General features: G+C 47.4%; 1 protein-coding gene across 1 annotated transcript in view; it reads left to right on the top strand.

Annotated features, from left to right (window-relative positions):
• Positions 1-22,724, top strand: part of LOC311228980 (FERM, ARHGEF and pleckstrin domain-containing protein 1-like) — a 313,058-nt gene that overhangs the window by 1,099 nt on the left and 289,235 nt on the right.

Below are 22,724 nucleotides of genomic sequence, written 5' to 3' on the forward strand. Positions count from 1 at the left end.
GTGTGGCCTGCACTGAGAGAGAGAGAGAGAGGGGTCTGTGTGGCCTGCACTGAGACGAGGAGAGAGGGGGGGGGTCTGTGTGGCCTGCACTGAGAGAGAGGGGGGGAGTCTGTGTGGCCTGCACTGAGAGAGAGAGGGGGGGGGGTCTGTGTGGCCTGCACTGAGAGAGAGAGGGGGGGTCTGTGTGGCCTGCACTGAGAGAGAGAGAGGGGGGGTCTGTGTGGCCTGCACTGAGAGAGAGAGGGGGGGGGGTCTGTGTGGCTGGAGAGGGGGGGGGGTCTGTGTGGCCTGCACGAGAGAGAGAGGGGGTCTGGGAGCAGAGAGAGAGGGGGGGGTCTGTGTGGCCTGCACTGAGAGAGAGAGAGGGGGGGGGTCTGTGTGGCCTGCACTGAGAGAGAGAGAGGGGGGGGGTCTGTGTGGCCTGCACGAGAGAGAGAGAGGGGGGGGTCTGTGTGGCCTGCACGAGAGAGAGAGGGTGGGGGGGGTCTGTGTGGCCTGCACTGAGAGAGAGAGAGGGGGGGGTCTGTGTGGCCTGCACCGAGAGAGAGAGAGGGGGGGGGGTCTGTGTGGCCTGCACCGAGAGAGAGAGGGGGGGGGGTCTGTGTGGCCTGCACTGAGAGAGAGAGAGAGGGGGGGGGGGGGTCTGTGTGGCCTGCACTGAGAGAGAGAGGGGGGGGTCTGTGTGGCCTGCACCGAGAGAGAGAGGGGGGGGGGTCTGTGTGGCTGCACTGAGAGAGGGGGGGGTCTGAGTGGCCTGGAGAGGGAGGGTCTGTGTGGCCTGCACTGAGAGAGGGGGGGGGTCTGTGTGGCCTGCACTGAGAGAGAGGGGGGGGGGTCTGTGTGGCCTGCACCGAGAGAGAGAGGGGGGGGGTCTGTGTGGCCTGCACTGAGAGAGGGGGGGGGGGTCTGTGTGGCCTGGAGAGGGGAGGGTCTGTGTGGCCTGCACTGAGAGAGGGGGGGTCTGTGTGGCCTGCACTGAGAGAGAGGGGGGGGGGTCTGTGTGGCCTGGAGAGGGGGGGGTCTGTGTGGCCTGCACTGAGAGAGAGAGGGGGGGGGTCTGTGTGGCCTGCACTGAGAGAGGGGGGGGGGGTCTGTGTGGCCTGGAGAGGGGAGGGGTCTGTGTGGCCTGCACTGAGAGAGGGGGGGGGTCTGTGTGCCCTGCACTGAGAGAGAGAGGGGGGGGGTCTGTGTGGCCTGGAGAGGGGGGGGGTCTGTGTGGCCTGCACTGAGAGAGAGAGAGAGGGGGGTCTGTGTGGCCTGCACCGAGAGAAGAGAGAGAGAGGGGGGGGGGTCTGTGTGGCCTGCACCGAGAGAGAGAGAGGGGGGGGGTCTGTGTGGCCTGCACTGAGAGAGAGAGAGGGGGTGGGGGGGTCTGTGTGGCCTGCACTGAGAGAGAGGGGGGGGGGGTCTGTGTGGCCTGCACCGAGAGAGAGAGAGAGGGGGGGGGTCTGTGTGGCCTGCACTGAGAGAGAGAGAGAGAGAGAGAGAGGGGGGGGGTCTGTGTGGCCTGCACTGAGAGAGAGAGAGGGGGGGGTCTGTGTGGCCTGCACTGAGAGAGAGAGAGGGGGGGGGTCTGTGTGGCCTGCACTGAGAGAGAGAGGGGGGGGGGGTCTGTGTGGCCTGCACTGAGAGAGAGAGGGGGGGAGTCTGTGTGGCCTGCACTGAGAGAGAGAGGGGGGGGGGTCTGTGTGGCCTGCACTGAGAGAGAGAGGGGGGGGGGTCTGTGTGGCCTGCACTGAGAGAGAGAGAGGGGGGGTCTGTGTGGCCTGCACCGAGAGAGAGAGAGGGGGGGGTCTGTGTGGCCTGCACTGAGAGAGAGAGGGGGGGGGGGGGTCTGTGTGGCCTGCACGAGAGAGAGAGAGGGGGGGGGGGTCTGTGTGGCCTGCACCGAGAGAGAGAGAGGGGGGGGGGTCTGTGTGGCCTGCACTGAGAGAGAGGGGGGGGTCTGTGGCCTGCACCGAGAGAGAGAGAGGGGGGGGTCTGTGTGGCCTGCACCGAGAGAGAGGGGGGGGGGGTCTGTGTGGCCTGCACTGAGAGAGAGAGGGGGGGTCTGTGGGCCTGCACCGAGCGAGAGAGGGGGGGGGTCTGTGTGGCCTGCACTGAGAGAGAGAGGGGGGGGGGTCTGTGTGGCCTGCACGAGAGAGAGAGAGGGGGGGGGTCTGTGTGGCCTGCACGAGAGAGAGAGAGGGGGGGGGGTCTGTGTGGCCTGCACTGAGAGAGAGAGAGGGGGGGGTCTGTGTGGCCTGCACTGAGAGAGAGAGAGAGGGGGGGGGGTCTGTGTGGCCTGCACCGAGAGAGAGGGGGCGGGGGTCTGTGTGGCCTGGAGAGGGGGGGGGTCTGTGTGGCCTGCACCGAGAGAGAGAGAGAGAGGGGGGAGGGGGGTCTGTGTGGCCTGCACTGAGAGAGAGAGAGGGGGGGGGGGGTCTGTGTGGCCTGCACCGAGAGAGAGAGAGAGGGGGGGGTCTGTGTGGCCTGCACTGAGAGAGAGAGAGGGGGGGTCTGTGTGGCCTGCACTGAGAGAGAGAGAGGGGGGGGGTCTGTGTGGCCTGCACTGAGAGAGATAGGGGGGGGGGTCTGTGTGGCTGGAGGGGGGGGGGGTCTGTGTGGCCTGCACCGAGAGAGAGGGGGGGGGGTCTGTGTGGCCTGCACCGAGGGGGGGGGGGGGGGGGGTCTGTGTGGCCTGGAGAGGGGGGGGGGTCTGTGTGGCCTGCACCGAGAGAGAGAGGGGGGGGGGTCTGTGTGGCCTGCACGAGAGAGAGAGGGGGGGGGGGGGGGTCTGTGTGGCCTGCACCGGGAGAGGGGGGGGGTCTGTGTGGCCTGCACCGAGGGGGGGGGGGGTCTGTGTGGCCTGGAGAGGGGGGGGGTCTATGTGGCCTGCACCGAGAGAGAGAGAGGGGTAGGGATGGGTACCTTTCACATTTGAACCGATACCGGTACCGGTACCGGTACCTGTGAATCGATACCGGTACCCAACGGTACCTTTTTCGGTACTTTAAAAAAAAATTAAAAAAAATTAAAAAAAATATATATATTATATATATATACCTACCTCAGTCGTAAAAAAAAATCCAAACTTCAAATAACTACAATTTCGACAGTTTTCGGCCTGTCATTGCTCCGACTGCTTTGTTGTTGATCAAGTCAAATCCTAGGTAAGCATATATTGTGCGTGTGAACGTTGACATGAAAAGAAAAAAGTAAAAAAAAAGTTAAAAAAAAAAATAATAAAAAATATTTTTTTTATTTTTTTTTTATTTTTTTTTCGGTTCTCACTTGATTCGATACTCGGTAGTACCGACGTCTTTCGGTTCGGTACCTCAAAAGTACCGAATTCGGTACCCATCCTAGAGAGGGGGGGGGGGGTCTGTGTGGCCTGCACCGAGAGAGAGAGGGGGGGGGGGGGTCTGTGTGGCCTGCACCGAGAGAGAGAGGGGGGGGGGTCTGTGTGGCCTGCACGAGGGGGGGGGGGTCTGTGTGGCCTGGAGAGGGGGGGGGGTCTGTGTGGCCTGGAGAGGGGGGGGGGGTCTGTGTGGCCTGCACCGAGAGAGAGAGGGGGGGGGGGTCTGTGTGGCCTGGAGAGGGGGGGGGGGGTCTGTGTGGCCTGCACCGGGAGAGGGGGGGGGGGGGGGCCCTTGGGGGGTGTCCTTGCGTACAGAGGAACCAGTGTCTGAGTCCCGGCAGCCTCCGCGCCGCACAGTTGTGGGGAATTTAACAGCAAACAAGTTCAAAGACGGGCGGGTAATTCACCCCGGTGTGAAACACTAAAGAAATGGGCCCTCTGGCATCGTATCCTGCTCTCTGGCAAAACCGGCTTCATGTCGCACTCTGTCCTCCGGGGACAAGGTGGCGTTTGTGGAACCTGAGGGGGGAGAGATGTTTATAGTGTTTTGCCCCGAAGGAGCGGCTGGAGTTTTGGTTATTTAAAGGAAGGCGCAGCAGGCCGGAGCCTCATGACTGCCTGATTCATGGGCTGGGGGGGGGGGGGTGCGGCAGGGCTGGGGGGGGGGGGGGCAGGGCTGGACCCAGTGTCGGTCTTGATTGACTGGCGCTGGGAGGACAGAGTAACCGGAATGTCCCCCCCCCCCCCTCCTCGGTGACAGCATTCGCTCTGGTTTCCTTCAGCCCGAGGGAATGGACTGACCTCCCGGTTCAACCCCCTCAGCTGGAGAACTCAACGAGATCTCATCTCGACTCACACAGCTTCCGTCGGCCCACGGTGATGACCTCACACACCTCCGTCGGTGCACGATGATGACATCATGATGATGACAGTGTGTAAACTATGGACTCACACCTCCCGTCGGCGCGCAATGATGACAGTACACACCTCCCGTCGGCGCATGGTGATGACATCATGATGATGACAGTGTGTAAACTATGGACTCACACCTCCCGTCGGCGCGCGATGATGACAGTGTGTGTGGACTCACACATAGAATATCTATAGAACACTCACACACCTCCCGTCGGCGCGCGATGATGACATCATGATGATAACAGTGTTGTAAACTATGGACTCACACACCTCCCGTCGGCGCGCGATGATGACAGTGTGTGTGGACTCACACACCTCCCGTCGGCGCATGGTGATGACATCATGATGATGACGGTGTGTGTGGACTTACACACCTCCCGTCGGCGCGCGATGATGACAGTGTGTGTGGACTCACACGCGTCTATACTTTCCGTAGCCGCATTTCTGGCAAGACGCTCTCTGATTGGCCGACGCCTGTTTCTACACTGGTTAAGCTTAGGCACTCTTTCGAAGTTGGTTAAGGTTAGAGTTTGTCTTAGAGCATGGTGATAGAACGGCAGGTAGTTTGCAGGCTGTTCGACGCGGAAATGGGCAAAGACACAGCTCGTCACACGATTGGGCAACAGTGGCCAATCAGAGAGCGTCTGCCAGAAATGCGGCTACGGAAAGTATAGACGCGACTCACACACCTCCCGTCGGCGCGCGATGATGACAGTGTGTGTGGACTCACCTCCCGTCGGCCCGCGATGATGACATCATCATGATGATGATGATGTATGGCCAGGTGCAGGCGATAAGGCCGCGCTATCTCAGCTGCGAGGCACACGGCGATTTGTGAGCAAATTGGAAGAGTTTGATTTCAAAACGAGATGCTGAATCTAATCGGACTAAATGAGTGTTGTTGATTGATTGGAGTAAAACTCGCCTCCTGATTGAAGGGGCTTCCTGCCTTCAGATCTGTGCCTTCTTTCAACAAAGCGATGTTTCTTCGTTATTAAATATCAGGAACGGCCACAGCAAGTTGTTTTCTGAAATGTGTGGGTTTCAGAAATGAAAAGCTTGTCCAAATACGATTTGATTACCAGTGCGGTTAGTAATCATTAATTCAGTACAATTCATATACTGTAGAAGCAGTGGGTTAGTATAGTAACCCATATAACTGCATGATGGCATGTACAATAATGCTGTATATATATATATATATATATATCCATCTGTCTGTACATACCTGCATATAATCCTGTTTACATATCTGTAGATACTATATCTATATCTGTACATATCTCTTACCTACTCTTACTAGTTACGCTGCTGGCCAGTATGACTTATTACTACCATAGTGTCTTTATACCTGTATCACTGTACATATTAATACTATATCTATATCTGTACATATCTCTTACCTACTCTTAAGTTACGCTGCTGGCCAGTATGACTTACTACTACCATAGTGTCTTTATACCTGTATCACTGTACATATTAATACTACACCTCTGTACATCTGATTAGCACTATTACTCAGTAGTACTAATTTATATATTGTATGCCCAGTAGTACATTTATTATTTATTTTTTATATATTTTTATTTCATTTTTTGGAAGAAAAGGCACAGGTACAGGCATACAATGCACATAAAACATACATTTAATTATTTGCCAATTACATGCATTGGCTTGCCCCTTGCCTCATTTAAAATAAAAACTCCTACCCCCTCCCCTGCACCAACCACTGTTGACAAAAAATAATAAAATAATAATAATAATAATAATAATAATAATAATACTAATACTAATAATAGTAACCCCCCCCCCCCCAACCACCCCGTCATAGCCTGAGAAGAAAAATAATTGAACAAAAATGTCAACAAAGACCAAGAAAATAAAAAATAAAAGGAATTATACAGATATAATTAGTTATGTCCTGCTAGCTATATAGTAAAGGTCCTAACTTGATAGATAATATGGTTCCAGCTATCTATTGTAGTATAACACGGTAGTGGCTAGTGGGACCGGACACCAAGCTGCCCACAGGAAACTACTGTTTGTAGGAGTGTGTCTCCTTGGGGACAGGGAGAGAGAGACACTGAGAGAGAGCACATCCACAGAGAGAGAGAGAGAGAGAGAGAGAGAGAGAGAGAGAGAGAGAGAGAGAGAGAGAGAGAGAGAGATGAGAGAGAGAGAGAGAGAGAGAGAGAGAGAGAGAGATGAGAGAGTAGAGAGAGAGGAGAGAGAGAGAGAGAGAGAGAGAGAGAGAGAGAGAGAGAGAGAGAGGAGAGAGAGAGAGAGAGAGAGAGAGAGAGAGAGAATTAACTCACTGTTTACGTGGTCCACTCACTGTTGTACCGACTCCCCAGACTGTTGATGTATATCAAGCCGGAGGGCTTGATAAAGTGTATAATCCGCTGTTGATGATGTATATCCAGTCCACTGTCCAGACTGCCATATAGCTTGTTAGCTGTTAGCAGTTAGCACCACACAACAAGTAGTTTGATTTCTTTGTCCATTTCCGCGTCGAACAGACTGCAAACTACCTGGCGTTCTATCGCCATGCTCTAAGACAAACTCTAACCTTAACCAACTTTGAAAGAGTGCCTAAGCTTAACCGTCGAAAGAACTTGCAGTCACGCTCTAAGACAAATAGCTGACAACAACAACTCACAACACAACTATCTCTACCTAGAAAACCTAAAATCGGAACAAAAAAAGTGGCGTCGGCCAATCAGAGAGCGTCTCAGCGAAATGCGGCTACGGAAAAAAAAACTGACGTCGGCCATTCAGAGAGCGTCTCCGCGAAATGCGGCTACAGAAATTCTTGACGCTGCTGCCTAGACCGCTTCAAATCGCGCCCAGATTCAACATAATAGTCATATTTCAACGCACAATGTGTTACGCACTGATTGGCTGCGACGGATACAGCGATCAAACAGTGACGCGCACTCAGAGCGCTATCGCGTCTAGCCCGGGCCGAGGAAAAAAAAAAAAAAAAAAAAAGTGAGTCACTTCCTGTTCAGGGAAAACGAGTATTTTTTATTTTATATATTACGTTATATTGTGCATTGGAAACACAAACATACTTAAAATGAGTAAATATTATTCATTTTAAACATGTTTATATATTTATAGGGCTATAAAACAAAAAACTAAAAAAAAAAATGTCTTGTTCTTCTCTCATATAACCAGGCCAGGGCCTGAGGGGGGGGCGGCGCCCGAGCGCCCCTAGTGGCGAGCCGCCACTGAGAGAGAGAGAGAGAGAGAGAGAGAGAGCACATCCACAGAGAGAGAGAGAGAGAGAGAGAGAGACTGAGACTGAGAGAGAGCACATCCACAGAGAGAGAGAGAGACTGAGAGAGAGCACATCCACAGAGAGAGAGAGAGACTGAGAGAGAGCACATCCACAGAGAGAGAGAGACAGAGAGAGAGCGAGAGAGAGAGACACTGAGAGAGAGCACATCCACAGAGAGAGAGAGACTGAGAGAGAGCACATCCACAGAGAGAGAGAGAGAGAACATCCACAGAGAGAGAGAGACACTGAGACTGAGAGAGAGCACATCCACAGAGAGAGAGAGAGAGAGAGAGAGAGAGAGACACTGAGAGAGAGACACTGAGAGAGAGCACATCCACAGAGAGAGAGAGAGAAGGGGAGAGAGAGACACTGAGAGAGCGAGCACATCCACAGAGAGAGAGACAGAGAGAGAGAGAGACACACTGAGAGAGAGACAGAGAGAGAGACCACAAACGACAATACCTTGAGCAAATCACAGATTGGCTTCCTACCAAATCACCGTACAACAGACCACATTCTCACCCTCAGCAACCTAATCGACAACCAAATAAATAAAAATAAAAGCAAAGTATACTCCTGTTTCGTTGACTTCCAAAAAGCATTTGACTCAATTTGGCACGAGGGTCTGCTGTACAAACTGTTAGATAGTGGCATTGGAGGGAAAACCTACGACCTCATGAAGTCAATGTACACCAACAACACATGTGCTGTGAGGATTGAGGGAAAACACACAGACTTCTTCCCTCAATGCCGTGGGGTTAGACAGGGGTGCAGTTTGAGTCCAACCCTCTTCAACATATACATAAATGAACTGGCAAAAACATTGGAACAAAATGCAGCACCTGGCATCCCCCTAGCAAACACAGAAGTCAAATGCCTACTGTTTGCAGATGACCTGGTGCTGCTGTCCCCAACAAAAGAAGGGCGCCAACAGCACCTTGACCTTCTGCACAAATTCTCCCAGACATGGGCACTGTAAACCTAAACAAAACTAAAATTATGATATTCCAAAAAAGGCCCAGCCTACAACAACAAAAACACAAATTCCTCCTAGACACAATTTCCCTAGAACACACAAAAAACTACACATATCTCGGCCTAAACATCAGTGCTACAGGGAACTTCAATCAAGCTGTGAACGACCTGAGAGACAAAGCAAGAAGGGCTTTTTATGCCATAAAAAGGAACATCAAGTTAGACATTCCAGTCAAAATCTGGCTCAAAATATTAGACTCCGTCATAGAACCGATTTCCCTATATGGTTGTGAAGTCTGGGGCCCACTTGCAAACCAAGACTTCACCAAATGGGACAAACACCCAATTGAGACTCTGCATGCAGAATTTTGCAAATCCATTCTCCGCACCCAACGGAAAACGCCAAATAATGCATGCAGAGCAGAACTAGGAAGATACCCACTAATCATAAAAATTCAAAAAAGAGCATTCAAATTCCACAATCATCTAAAAGAAAGTGACCCAGACACACTCCACAACATAGCCCTCACCCACAGAGAGACCCTCGATAGATGCCCACTCAGCCAGATGGTTCTGGGACTCTGCTCACAAACACAAGCAGAGCCACCAGACAGAAACCACACCGGACTAAATAAAATTATAAGAAAACAAAAAGAAAACTATCTGACACATTGGAAAGAAACAACCCAAAACCAGAGCAAATTGAAATGCTATTTGGCCCTAAACAGAGAGTACACAGTGGCAGAATACCTGAGCACTGTGACTGACCCAAAACTAAGAAGATCCTTGACTAGGTACAGACTCAGCGAGCACAGCCTAGCCATTGAGAAAGGGCGCCATAGGCAGACCTGGCTCCCAAGCGAAGACAGACTATGCACCCACTGCACACAAGATGAGGTGGAAACCGAGCTCCACTTCTTAACAACCTGCCCCCTATACCAAGACATCAGAGACATATACTTCCCACAAATTGCAAACACCCAAAGAGACTTTGAAAACATGGACAATAACTCAAAACTCCCATACCTACTGGGAGAAATACAAGAATGTGCAAACACAGCAGCAAGATTTGTGAGCTGCTGTGACAAGAAAAGGACATCCAGCGGAATGCAACCACCATAAAGACTGTACAAGAAATTCCGTCTGTAATGTACTGATTTCTTTTGTTTTCTCTGTTTGATTGTTTTGTTTTGTTTGGCTTTGGCAATGTACTGTAAACGAGAGAGAGAGAGAGAGAGAAACCTTAGAAGGGCCGTTCAAGGGGGGATCTCCCTTCTTAGATGTCGGTGATAGTAGTGTTGCAGTAAAACAGGCGAAACAGTTGGTAAGCATGTACATATACGTGTAATGAAACACAGATAAGTGCATGCAATAGCAACTGGGGTACATAAGAACATTTAGAAAGATTGAAAGTAGAGCTGAACAGACAGCATCACGCGCACAGCGCTTTATTCAGCTTTCATCTCCAACTGGGGAGCACCGTGACGCCGGTACCCAGAGCCATTCAGCAGTAGTGTGTGTGCGTGCGTGTGAGTGTGTGTGTGAGTGTGTGTGAACGAGGACCGCCAACTGCCACTCACAACAAGCCAGATTCGAACCCACGGCATCGGTACAAAATACACGGTACGCACTACGCAGCCTCAGCCATATTGAGAGTGACGCTGGAATAATCCTCTCCCTCTCTCTCTGTTTGAAACAACCTCGTTCAGCTTTCATCTTCACAACGCTGCAAGTGAAACTTTGTCTAGAGGCACTTCCTACTGTGAATGCTTTTAAAGGTATGCTACGACAACTAGCCCTTCATGAAACATGTAACTGTTTTACCTGATGCTATTTCTGCTCTTTAACTTTAAAGGGGAGATGAAGCGTTGAACAATATGATCCTAGATTGTTTGTTGTGTACCTTGGGTAAGACAGGGTCCTATAATCAAATGTGAAATCCTGCTTATTTGTCTGAAAACTCGAATGTAATTTCCCTGTTTTCGCCATGGGCGGCGCCATTTTAGAGTAAGCTAGATGGTAGGGCTGGGCGATATGGCCTAAATATGATATCACGATATTTTCTGACCTTTCGGCGATACACGATACACATCACAATGTTTTTCTTTTTTTCCCCAAACAATTCATTATGAGGCTTACCAAGACAGTATTTGAGTTTGCAAGCTAACATTAAAGACAAAATAAAATACCCATGCATTTAGCATTTTTATATTATATATTAGATTTAGATTATTGGATTATTAGATTATATATTGCATATATTTAGCAATGAGATATTATATGATTTAGATATGAAATATGATTAATTGAAAATGGGGGACCCTGATGTAAACAAGACGAAAGTCTTTCTCTGGTCTGCATCCCCTTAACAATTGTATGTATTGAGCTGTACTGTACCCATTCTGCAATATGTTAATAAAGTTTTAAATCAATCAATCAATCAATCAATCAATAGGATTTTAGCATTTTTATGAAACTACTGTATATTTGTATGTCTCTAAATGTTTTGATGAATTGAAAATGGAGGACCCTTATGTAAAAAAGCCTAAAGTCTTTTTCTGGTCTTCATCCTCCAGTCCACTGTTGTTGTATTGAGCTGTACTGTATTGTACCCATTCTGCAATCGTTAATAACGTTTTCATTCATTCAATCATTCAGCCGGCAACAGAATAATTTTGATTGACAGTCGAGTCTGCCAATTACGTCACACCGCTTGTACCCGCCCTGCTGTTCTTAGCACCAATCGGCAAGCGCTATTCTTTTTTTACATTCCTGAATGCCCTCCATTGATTTTAACGAGAGCTCAGCTCAACGACAACAACAACAGCTCACCGCGGCCGACGAGTGATTACTAGCGCACCGCAGCATGACAACGAGGCATAATGATTTTACTGCAACAAATGTTATAATAAAAGCCTTTCCATACATCTGTCCAGGGACCAAAACTAAAGCCCGCCGCCCGCCAGGAGCGGTCTGTTTTTACCTTTGGCGCATGACACTTAGAGGGCTGCCCGCCGTGTGGCGTGTAGACGTGTAGTTCATAAGCAGACCCCTAAAAATATTTGTATGCGAACGGTAAAAATCAATTACGCGCACGCTGTGCGAATACAGATTATAGCCTCTCTCGTCTTTTTTTTCCTCCGCTGCGAGATCGTTAAAAAACTACAAGTCCCACATTGCACTCAAGCCAACGGTCCAATCACAGTAGAGTGAAGTGACTGGTTTCATGGGAAATAAAGCAAATGACCAATCGGAAGCTCTCATTTTTCTTGTTTACTTCCTGAAACTCCGCGATCAGGGCTCTCGTTTTCCGAGACACCAACTTATTATAGTCTCTCTTACCAATAGCAATAGATTTTAGAACACCTAGATTTATCGATAGCAATAGTAATATAACGTTAATGCAACAAAACGAATGCCTTGCTTTGTTAATCATAACGTTGATGCAGTAGCGTATGTCGGTGTGTTGGCTGTAACGGACATGACAATAACATAACGTGTACACATTAAAATTGCGATAATCTATTCTAACATTTTCAAATCGATGCAGTTGAATTTCCCCCTTAGGATCGATGCATTGTTACACCCCTACACCAAAGTCACTGGCCCACTGTGTATCTGTGTGTATAATAACTTGGCTAGCGTTATCAACAGCAGAGGTGGGCAATGGGTCCAGCTGCAGCACCGGAGTGCAAGCGATGTGATGTAATTGGCAGACTCGACTGTCAATCAATGGTCTACCTGACACGCAAACTCAAACAATGTTTCTGTACTGGAGGTGTGATTGATTGATTGATTGAAAACTTTATTAACAGATTGCAGAATGGGTACAATACAGTACAGCTCAATACACACAATTGTTAAGGGGATGCAGACCAGAGAAAGACTTTCGTCTTGTTTACATCAGGGTCCCCCATTTCAATTAATCAGGAAAGTGTACAGTAGGAAAGTGTACAGTATTTCAATAGGCAACCCTGAAAGGATTATTTTTCTAGAAGAGCAACACAGCCAAAACAGACAGTGGAGCTGTTTGCAGATAGCAAGCATTTTGACTTATTGCGTGGTGGCGATGTCTCGCAGATAATACAACTACAAGTATGATTATATAATATATATTTTATTTAAAAAAAAATTGTATATATAAAATATATATTGGCAGGTAAGAAATATGCTTGGCGGGTAGACTCTTCCCATCTACCCGCCACTGGCCGGTGAGTCAAAAAGTTAATTTCGCTCCCTGCATCTGTCTGATTGAAAACTTTATTAACAGACCGCAGAATGGGCACGCACAACTCGGCACGGGCTGAGATATGAACAGTAACGCTTGCTATCTATGTCGTCATCGGACGTTGCTATGTTTGGGTAAATACGCTGATGTGTAACTATATAACGTGTAACTATATAACGTTAATGCCACAAAATGAATGCCTTTGTTAATCATAAGTACTAACTTTGATGCAGTAGTGTGTGTGTGGGAGCGGCGTTGTTCAAAAGTTTGAACGGGGTGGACCAGATTGACGCGACACAATCCTCTTGGGCAAAACATCACGATATCCACGATACGTTAAAAAAGTGTATCGTTAATGAACTGTACCCGATATTTATATAATATCGTCATATCGCCCAGCCCTACTAGATGGTGACATCACGGTGATGGTTTGGTCTGGCTCCTGGCTTACACTGCTGGTTAGCTGCCTTACCTAGTAAACATGGAGTGTCTTGAAGGTCAGTCAGTAAATGCAACATTACCTACCAAACAACGGGACCGCAGTGGTTCTTTTTGTATTGCTCCCGGCTGTTCAAACAAATTTTACCGCGTGAAAGAGAGAGGAAAGTTGGTTCATTTCCACAAACTACCAGTGAAAAAAACAGTGTTGTTGGCGCGTTGGCTGGCTGCACTCAAGCGGCGCGATCAGCCTGTTGGACAGGGAATGAAGACCTGCAGCGAACACTTCATTGCATCGGATTATGTTGTTGAGGGTGGGAGGTTTGTCCAGAAGACCACTAATCAGCATAAGCCCGATACGGTTCCCTCGGTCTTCGACAGACAGACCGGCCCAGGCAGTTCAACCAGCGTCAGCCCTGCGGCTGCGCCGGAGCATTTAGCGTGCTGGCTACCTAGCTACGGTTCAGCTAACTAGCTACATGCAGCATTTAGCGTGCTGGCTACCTAGCTACGGTTCAGCTAACTAGCTACATGCAGCATTTAGCGTGCTGGCTACCTAGCTACAGGCAGCATTTAGCGTGCTGGCTACCTACCTACGGTTCAGCTAACTAGCTACAAGCAGCATTTAGCGTGCTGGCTACCTAGCTACGGTTCAGCTAACTAGCTACATGCAGAATTTAGCATGCTGGCTACCTAGCTACGGTTCAGCTAACTAGCTACAGGCAGCATTTAGCGAGCTGGGTTAGCCGGCTAGTTGGCTTTGAATCCCGGCTAGGTAGCCAGCATGCTAAATGCTGCATATAACTAGTTAGCTGAACCGTAGCTAGGTAGCCAGCATGCTAAATGCTGCATGTAGCTAGTTAGTTGAACCGTAGCGAGCACGCTAAATGCTGCATGTAGCTAGTTAGCTGAACCGTAGCTAGGTAGCCAGCACGCTAAATGCTGCATGTAGCTAGTTAGCTGAACCGTAGCTAGGTAGCCAGCACGCTAAATGCTGCATGTAGCTAGTTAGCTGAACCGTAGCTAGGTAGCCAGCACGCTAAATGCTGCATGTAGCTAGTTAGCTGAACCGTAGCTAGGTAGCCAGCACGCTAAATGCTCCGGCGCAGGGCTGACGCTGGTTGAACTGCCTGGGATGGTCTGTCTGTCGAAGACCGAGGGAACCGCATCGGGCTTCAGCTGATTAGTGGTCTTCTGGACAAACCTCCCACCATCAACAACATAATCCGATGCAATGAAGTGTTCGCTGCAGATCTTCATTCCCTGTCCAACAGGCTGATCGCGCCGCTTGAGTGCAGCCAGCCAACGTGCCAACAACACTGTTTTTTTCACTGGTAGTTTGTGGAAATGAACCAACTTTCCTCTCTCTTTCACACGGTAAAATTAGTTTGAACAGCCGGGAGCAATACAAAAAGAACCACGCGGTCCCGTTGTTTGGTAGGTAGCGTTGTATTTACTGACTGACCTTCAAGACACTCCATGTTTACTAGGCAGCTAAGGCAGCTAACCAGCAGTGTAAGCCAGGAGCCAGACCAAACCATCACCGTGACGTCACTGTGACCTCTTTTTTTACTTCTAATTTTTACTATGTTTTTATTTCATACTTATCTTGTCATGCACAGTCTCTGGAGCGCAACAGTAAAAAGCATTTTGTACAAAAGTATTCTGTACTTCTGTATGACAACTATTAAAGAAACTTGAACACCATCTAGCTTACTCTAAAATGGTGCCGCTCATGGCGAAAACAGGGAAATTACATTTGAGTTTTCAGACAAATAAGCAGGATTTCACATTTGATTATAGGACCCTGTCTTACCCAAGGTACACAACAAACAAACTAGGCTCATATTGTTTAATGCTTCATCTCCCCTTTAATGCTTCTTTATTTTTATTTTTATTATTATCTTTTTCCTCCTTTTTTCCGTTTTTCTCCCATCCCAATGTTAGTCGTTATGCCAATTCCCAATCCCCTTCCTGGTCGTTGCGCACTCTACCCCCTACCGTCGGTCTGGGAGGGCGGAGACTATCACATGCTTCCTCCGACACATGTGTACCCAGCCCACCGCTTCTTTTCACCTGGCAGCGCGGACTCTCACTGGCGGAGTGTAACGTGTGGAAGGGTCACACTACCTCTCCTAGATCCTTCCCTTGCTGTGCAGGCGCCCCGACCGAACTGTAGGCTGGACGGTCGGCCAAGCCGGAAGCACCACAGCTGGATTCGATCCCACTGTCTCTGTGGTGGTAGACAGACGCTTAGTCCGCTGCACTACCTGGCCGCCCTTGATTATGCTTCTTGCCACTGCACAAATGGCCTTCTGTGTTTTGTATTTGATTTGTATGTTTTTTGTTTAATGCCCTTGTTTTTATGTTTTTTATGTTGAAACTTGTTGTGTGCTGTGTTGGTCAGGACGCGTGTTGCTTTTTAACAGCGGAGGAGTGCAAGAATGTGACAATTTGACCATGTGACCGCGGCAGCGCGAGAGAGCGGCAATGCGGAAATAGGCTGTCTATTGCCATTCTCTAAGACAAACGCTAACCTTAACCAGCTCCTTAACAGCGCCTAAACTTAACCGTTCTAACCTTAACCAACTCCGAAACAATGCCTAACCTTAACCTTAACCATGCCTAACCTTAACCTTAACCATAGAAAGAATATTGCCATTCTCTAAGACAAACTCTAACCTTAACCAGCTCCTTAACAGCGCCTAAACTTAACCGTTCTAACCTTAACCAACTCCGAAACAATGCCTAACCTTAACCTTAACCTTAACCATGCCTAACCTTAACCGGCGAAAGAATACACGTTAAAAAAAAATTTATGGGATTCGAACTTGTCAACAACGGACCGCAGGACCGCAAGACCGCTGCGCTGCCAGGTGAGCTGAGCTTCGAATGAAAATCATGGCGGATTAGGGCGGTTACATAATGCCGTAAGCTCTGCCGCTCCGCTCTGCGGTTGCCGCGCCTGCCGCGGGGCGTGTCGCAGCCAATCAGGGAAAACGCGGAAGCAACGGCAGCACTGCTCCGCTGTTAATAAGCAATAGGCGGTCAGGACTCCCTGGAAGAAGAGATCTTGTATCTCAATGGGACATTCCTGGATAAATAAAGGATAAATAAATTAAAATTAAAAAAAATATTGGGCTTTCCGATCAGCGTTGTGGTCGTCCTGTAGCGTGGCGTGTTGAACAGAGCCCTCTGATGGCCTTCAGACGTGTGGCGGCGGTCTCTGGGCGACATGGACAGCTTGGAATGTGTGATAAACAGAGTGTGGGGGGGGCAGCCAGGGGGCCCCCAGAGGGGGGGGGGGGTGACTCATCCTGGGTCGGCGGCAGTGGCTCGGGAGGTAGAGCAGTCGTCTGGTAATCCGGAGGTTCCCGCCCCTCCCCGGCAGCGTGTCGAAGTGTCCTTGAGCGAAGACATTTAACATTTATTTTGTAGAAGACTCCAAAGTCTCAGGTGTAGGACATCTTGTTTAAAAAAAACAGCACATATCCCGAGTTTGTCCGTCACCTGAACTCAAGCCCTAATGCACTCTGCACCATAAGGGCTAGCACCAGCCGACAGGCACTTTAAGGCAATATGCACTTTAAATTGGAACACTGAGCTCTTTTAGGCACTGTAGCATTTTTTTTATTGTTTGTGAAATACTTCTATTGTAGGGATTGCATTGCATGTATTCTTGTATGTTTTTATGTTGTATGTTTTTATACTGTATGTACTGTATGTTTGGCACCACGAATTTTTTTTTTTTTTTTTGCCAAATCAACTCTGCTAACTCTCTTTGTTAACTACAACAATCAATGCTGTTTGTTATTTAAGATGAGGTCGGACTCGGCACTGACATATTTGTGTTCATTGTGCTGCTTTTATAAAGCCTCAAATGACGGCTTACAATATTCCATGGAAGCAAAGTGTTTAGTTTGTCTAAGATTTAAAAAGGTTTAAACTTTACAGCACTGACAAAGTTGAACAAAGTGCTGTACAAGTCCCACAACATAAAACATATATATATATTAAAAAAATAAATAATATTCTCGAAGCTTCGAATTAAAATCGAATCTCGGCCCTAATACAGTGGAACGATAGAAACAGTAGAGGTACAGTAGAGGTACAGTAAACTACAGTAGACTACAGTAGAGGTACACTACAGTAGAGGTACAGTATAGTACAGTAGAGGTACAGTAAACTACAGTAGACTACAGTAGCTGTACAGTAGAGGTACAGTATATGTACAGTAGACTACAGTAGAGGTACAGTAGACTACAGTAGCGGTACAGTAGACTACAGTAGAGGTACAGTATATGTACAGTAGAGATACATACAGTAGAGGTACAGTAGCGGTACAGTAGAGGTACAGTACATTAGAGGTACAGTAGACTACAGTAGATGTACAGTATACATACAGTAGATGTACAGTATATGTACAGTAGAGGTACAGTATACTACAGTAGATGTACAGTAGAGGTACAGTAGACTACAGTAGCGGTACCGTAGATGTACAGTAGACTGCAGTAGAGGTACAGTAGACTACAGTAGAGGTACAGTAGATGTACAGTAGATGTACATTAGACTACAGTAGATGTACAGTATACTACAGTAGAGGTACAGTAGATATACAGTAGATGTACAGTAAACTACAGTAGATGTACAGTATATGTACAGTAGGGTTACAGTATACTACAGTATATGTACAGTAGACTACAGTAGCGGTACAGTAGACTACCGTATATGTACAGTAGAGGTACAGTAGACTACATTATATGTACAGCAGATGTACAGTAGACTACAGTAGAGGTACAGTAGATGTACAGTAGACTACAGTAGAGGTACAGTAGACTACAGTATATGTACAGTAGAGCTACAGTAGAGGTACATTAGAGGCAGTAGAGGCACAGTAGACTACAGTAGACTACAGTAGAGGTACAGTAGACTACAGTAGAGGTACAGTAGACTACAGTCGAGCTACAGTAGATGTACAGTAGAGATACTGTAGAGGTACAGTAGATGTACAGTATACTACAGTAGATGTACAGTATACATACAGTAGATGTACAGTAGAGGTACATTATATGTACAGTATATGTACAGTAGGCTACAGTAGATGTACATTAGACTACAGTAGAGGTACAGTAGAGGTACAGTATATGCACAGTATACTACAGTAGATGTACAGTAGAGGTACAGTAGACTACAGTAGCGGTACCATATAGGTACAGTATAGGTACAGTAGAGGTACAGTAGACTACAGTAGAGGTACACTAGAGGTACACTAGATGTACAGTAGAGGTACAGTAGACTACAGTAGAGGTACATTAGAGGTACAGTAGAGGTACAGTATAGTACAGTAGACATACAGTAGACTACAGTAGACTACAGTAGATGTACAGTAGATGCACAGTAGAGGTACAGTATATGTACAGTAGACTACAGTAGATGTACAGTAGATGTACAGTAGAGGTACAGTAGAGGTACATGGGGTTTCAGAGGCAGGGGTGCTGTTAACCTGCTTCCACGCCCATCAGGTCGTTACAGAATACTGCGCTGCAGCTTTAAACGTTACATCTCACACCCTGCTGTTGTGTGGCAGTGAAAGGGTTAACCTTCTGTGTATTGTTGCAGTGAAAGGGTTAACCGTTTGGTAGCGTGGCAGTGAAAGGGTTAAAGTTACCTCTCACACAGTGACTGCAGTCGGAGCACATCGTCAGAGCGACGCCTCGCCATTCACAAGTGGCCCGGAGTACTGATGGTGTGTGGTCACCATGGTAACAGAGCAGGTGTGTGTGGTCACCATGGTAACAGAGCAGGTGTGTGTGGTCACCATGGTAACAGAGCAGGTGTGTGTGGTCACCATGGTAACAGAGCAGGTGTGTGTGGTCACCATGGTAACAGAGCAGGTGTGTGTGGTCACCATGGTAACAGAGCAGGTGTGTGTGGTCACCATGGTAACAGAGCAGGGTACCTGATCTACTCCTCCAGCTCTCCTCCTCGCCGTCTGTCGCTGCTCACTAGGGATGAGTTTGAATAGTCGTGCCACAGTCTCCACATTCGATTCACATGTCGGGGTATATATATATATATATATTTTTTTTAAGTGAAGCAAACCATTCTTATTTAATTCATTTTTATATTTAGAGGCAGCCTAATTTTCATAGCCTAATATTTGATCTAAAAGATGCACATGCTACTGTTTCTGTTTGTTTATTAAAACCGGTTGCTAGCTCAGCTGACTTGGTGCCGGTCAGACTCAGGAGCTCCAGGGGGAGGAGTCATGTTTATATTCCGCAGCTGTCTTCTGGAACAGTCTGCCCAGTGACCTGAAACATGGAAGCAGTGCTGTTAGCTTCAAGTCCAGCCTGAAGACATGGCTCAAAAGGGACTATAATTAACCCAGATACTCAGCTAAAAGGCACCCGTACATGTTTATATGCGTCTATGTTATGTATATGTGATGTGTTGTGATGTCATGTCTGTATGATGCATGTCTAAGCATCTCGTCGTCCCCCCCCTACAAGGACCACAACCACAAGGGAAATAAGCTCTGAGCTTTTTTGTGTCCATCCTTGGCAGTATCTCCTGACTGGGCTTCTGCCACGTGTTATTATTTTATATATATTGTCAAATAAAGTCATTCATTCATTCATTCATTCATTCATTCATTCATTCATTCATTCATTCATTCATAGGCCAAAGCAATGCTGTTATTATTATTATAGGCTACGATGGTGAATGGTGTCATTTTGATTTATTGTCGTCGGTCAGCTGAGCCGATCAACGTTCTGAAGGATGATTTGAACTAGTGCCTATTTATGTGCAACACCCATTGATTTTAAAGGGGAACTATTTTACTATTTCTTTCACTATTTGGGCACTTTTACACAATTCCTGTGAGTTTATGGAACACCTCTGTAATTTTTTATTTTTTTTAATTCATTGTTTTGTATTTCTAATCAAGTCTTCAAAAACAGCATTTTTCTACCTCAAGATCTTAAGCCGTTTTGAGCCTGGGCTCCAACCACTGTGTGGCCTGGTGCCACATGGGGCCACATTATTATGCAGCTGAGACATCTCTGACATCACAGATCAGCACATTTTCAGATGACTCAGTTCAGTGAGGGTGAATATTGGGAGAGGAGAATTGGAAGAATGCGCCAATATGAGAATTAGAGACATCGATCATATTAATATAAGTCCACATAGCTAGGAAACAATGCTAAACACTGAAAAAGGCCATTTATAAGATAGTTCCCCTTTAATGATCCATTCTATTAAAAAGAGTAACTGAACAGTTGAACTGAATTTAAACTGAAACAGAAAATAACAATTTATTATTTCTTTTTCTTTTTTATATTCGGTCTTAACCCTTTCACTGCCGCACCACCAAGCGGTTAACCCTTTCACTGCAACAATACACAGAAGATTAACCCTTTATTAATAATAATAATTAATTTAATTTATATAGCGCTTCTCAATGACCCGAAGTCGCTGACTTTCACTGCCACATGACAGCAGGTTAACCCTTTACTATCACACTACCGACAGTTACCAGCTGAAAGGGTTAAGAACAGTAGACTCGTTCGAAAATGATTTTGGCCAGTGATGCACGTCCCGCCTCCTCGCTGTCTGTTGCTTACCGCTGTCAATCATTTATCATCACTCCGCCGAGAGAGAGAGAGAGAGAGAGAGAGAGAGAGATATATATATATATAAACGCAGCACAGTCTGTTCACTGTCCCCTCGCTCTCCATTCCCCCGGACAGAGACGTTGAGTGTCCCTGTGTCTCCGGGTTTGCTGGAATTCTGTTGCTAGGTAACAAGTTTGTGACCCAAGTGTGTTTCCTCCGTCGTCACGGAAACTGTCTGAGTGAAACGCACACGCTCAGTGTGGATCATCCAGGTCAGGTGACTGACTCTGACTCGGCCATCGTTGCATAACATTCCACCTCTTTGCCCTAAAGAAACTGCTTCACCTTAGCATGGAACTATACCCCAACGACGGAAATTAGGGAACAGTACGGGATAAGATGGGACATGGACAAGATTAAATACTTAGGGGTGAACATCACGAGAGGGGTGGGGAAACTGTTTGAGGCGAACTATACACAGATAAATCAGAACATCAAGAGAGACTTAGAGAGATGGACAGTAATGCCCTTGGACTTCAATTCAAGAATAGAGGTCATCAAAATGAACATACTATCAAGGTTACTGTACCTGTTCCAGTCACTACCGATACAAATACCACAGAATCAATTCAGGGAGTGGGACAGACTGATATCGAGGTTCATATGGGCGGGGAGAAGACCACGGGTCAGATATAAAACACTACAACTACCAAAGGAAGAGGGAGCGATGGCAGTACCCAGCCTACAAGATTATTATTATGCAGCACAACTGAGAGCAGTGACGTGCTGGTGTAACGACAGATATGAGGCAAGATGGAAAGACATTGAAAAAGAAGGGGAGGGATACAAGGTACAAGCTCTGGTGGGAGATAGAGAATTATTCAAAGAAAAAGAGGGACTATTAGATCCAATCACCAAATGCACCTTGACCATATGGAACAGAGTAGTAAAAACACACAAATTGGAGAAGCAGTCAGGGGTTCTGAGATGGGTAGCACATGACAAGAGATTCAAACCAGGGAGGTTAGACCATGGATTCAGAAGGTGGGAGAGGGGGGGGGGGGGGGGCAACAGCGATATGCAAAATGATAGAGAAGGGGGAAATGCAGACACTACAAAAATTAAAGGAGAAATTTGGACTAGAAAACAGGGACCACTTCAGATATCTACAGGTTAGAGACTACTACAACAAAGAAATAAGGGGGGCCAAAGACGAAGAACAGAATGGAATAATCAAGATGATAGTATGGGCATACGAAGGGGGGCAAGGAAGAGTAATATCAGCAATATACCGGGCTATAATGAACAGCAAGGGACACACGGCCGATTACATAAGGGAGAAATGGGAAAGAGAACTAGAGATAGGAATAACAGAGAAGGAATGGGGCAACATATGCGAGGTACAACATTCAACAACAGGATCGAGGATATGGAAAGAGTTTGGATGGAAAAACATAATCAGATTCTTTATAACCCCAGAGTTGAAGGGAAAATATGCACCAACGCAAAGGGCATGCTGGAGGATGTGTGGGAAGGAGGGGGCAAACCACACACACATATTCTGGGGATGTCAGAAGCTGAAGGGGTATTGGGAGGAGATAGGGGAGGCAATGATCAGAATATTAGGATACGGGTTACCACAAACAGGACTGGTGCTTTACTTAGGGGACCTGACACACGAGGGAATACAAGGGGGGGACAAGTATTTAATAAAGATAATGTTGATATCGGCCAGAAAAGCAATAACGAGGCTGTGGTACAAAGAAGACCCACCGACAATAGCACAATGGGTAGGAATAGTAGAGGAGATACAGGATATGGAGAGGATAACGCACATGCTGAGGCTACAGGAAGAGAAATTTGGGGAAAGATGGGGAAAGTGGGAGGATTATAAAGGGAACGAAAACGACATCACAGAGGAAG

This window comes from Notolepis coatsorum, assembly GCF_963971535.1.
Source record: "Notolepis coatsorum genome assembly, chromosome: 5".
NCBI lineage: Eukaryota > Metazoa > Chordata > Actinopteri > Aulopiformes > Paralepididae > Notolepis > Notolepis coatsorum.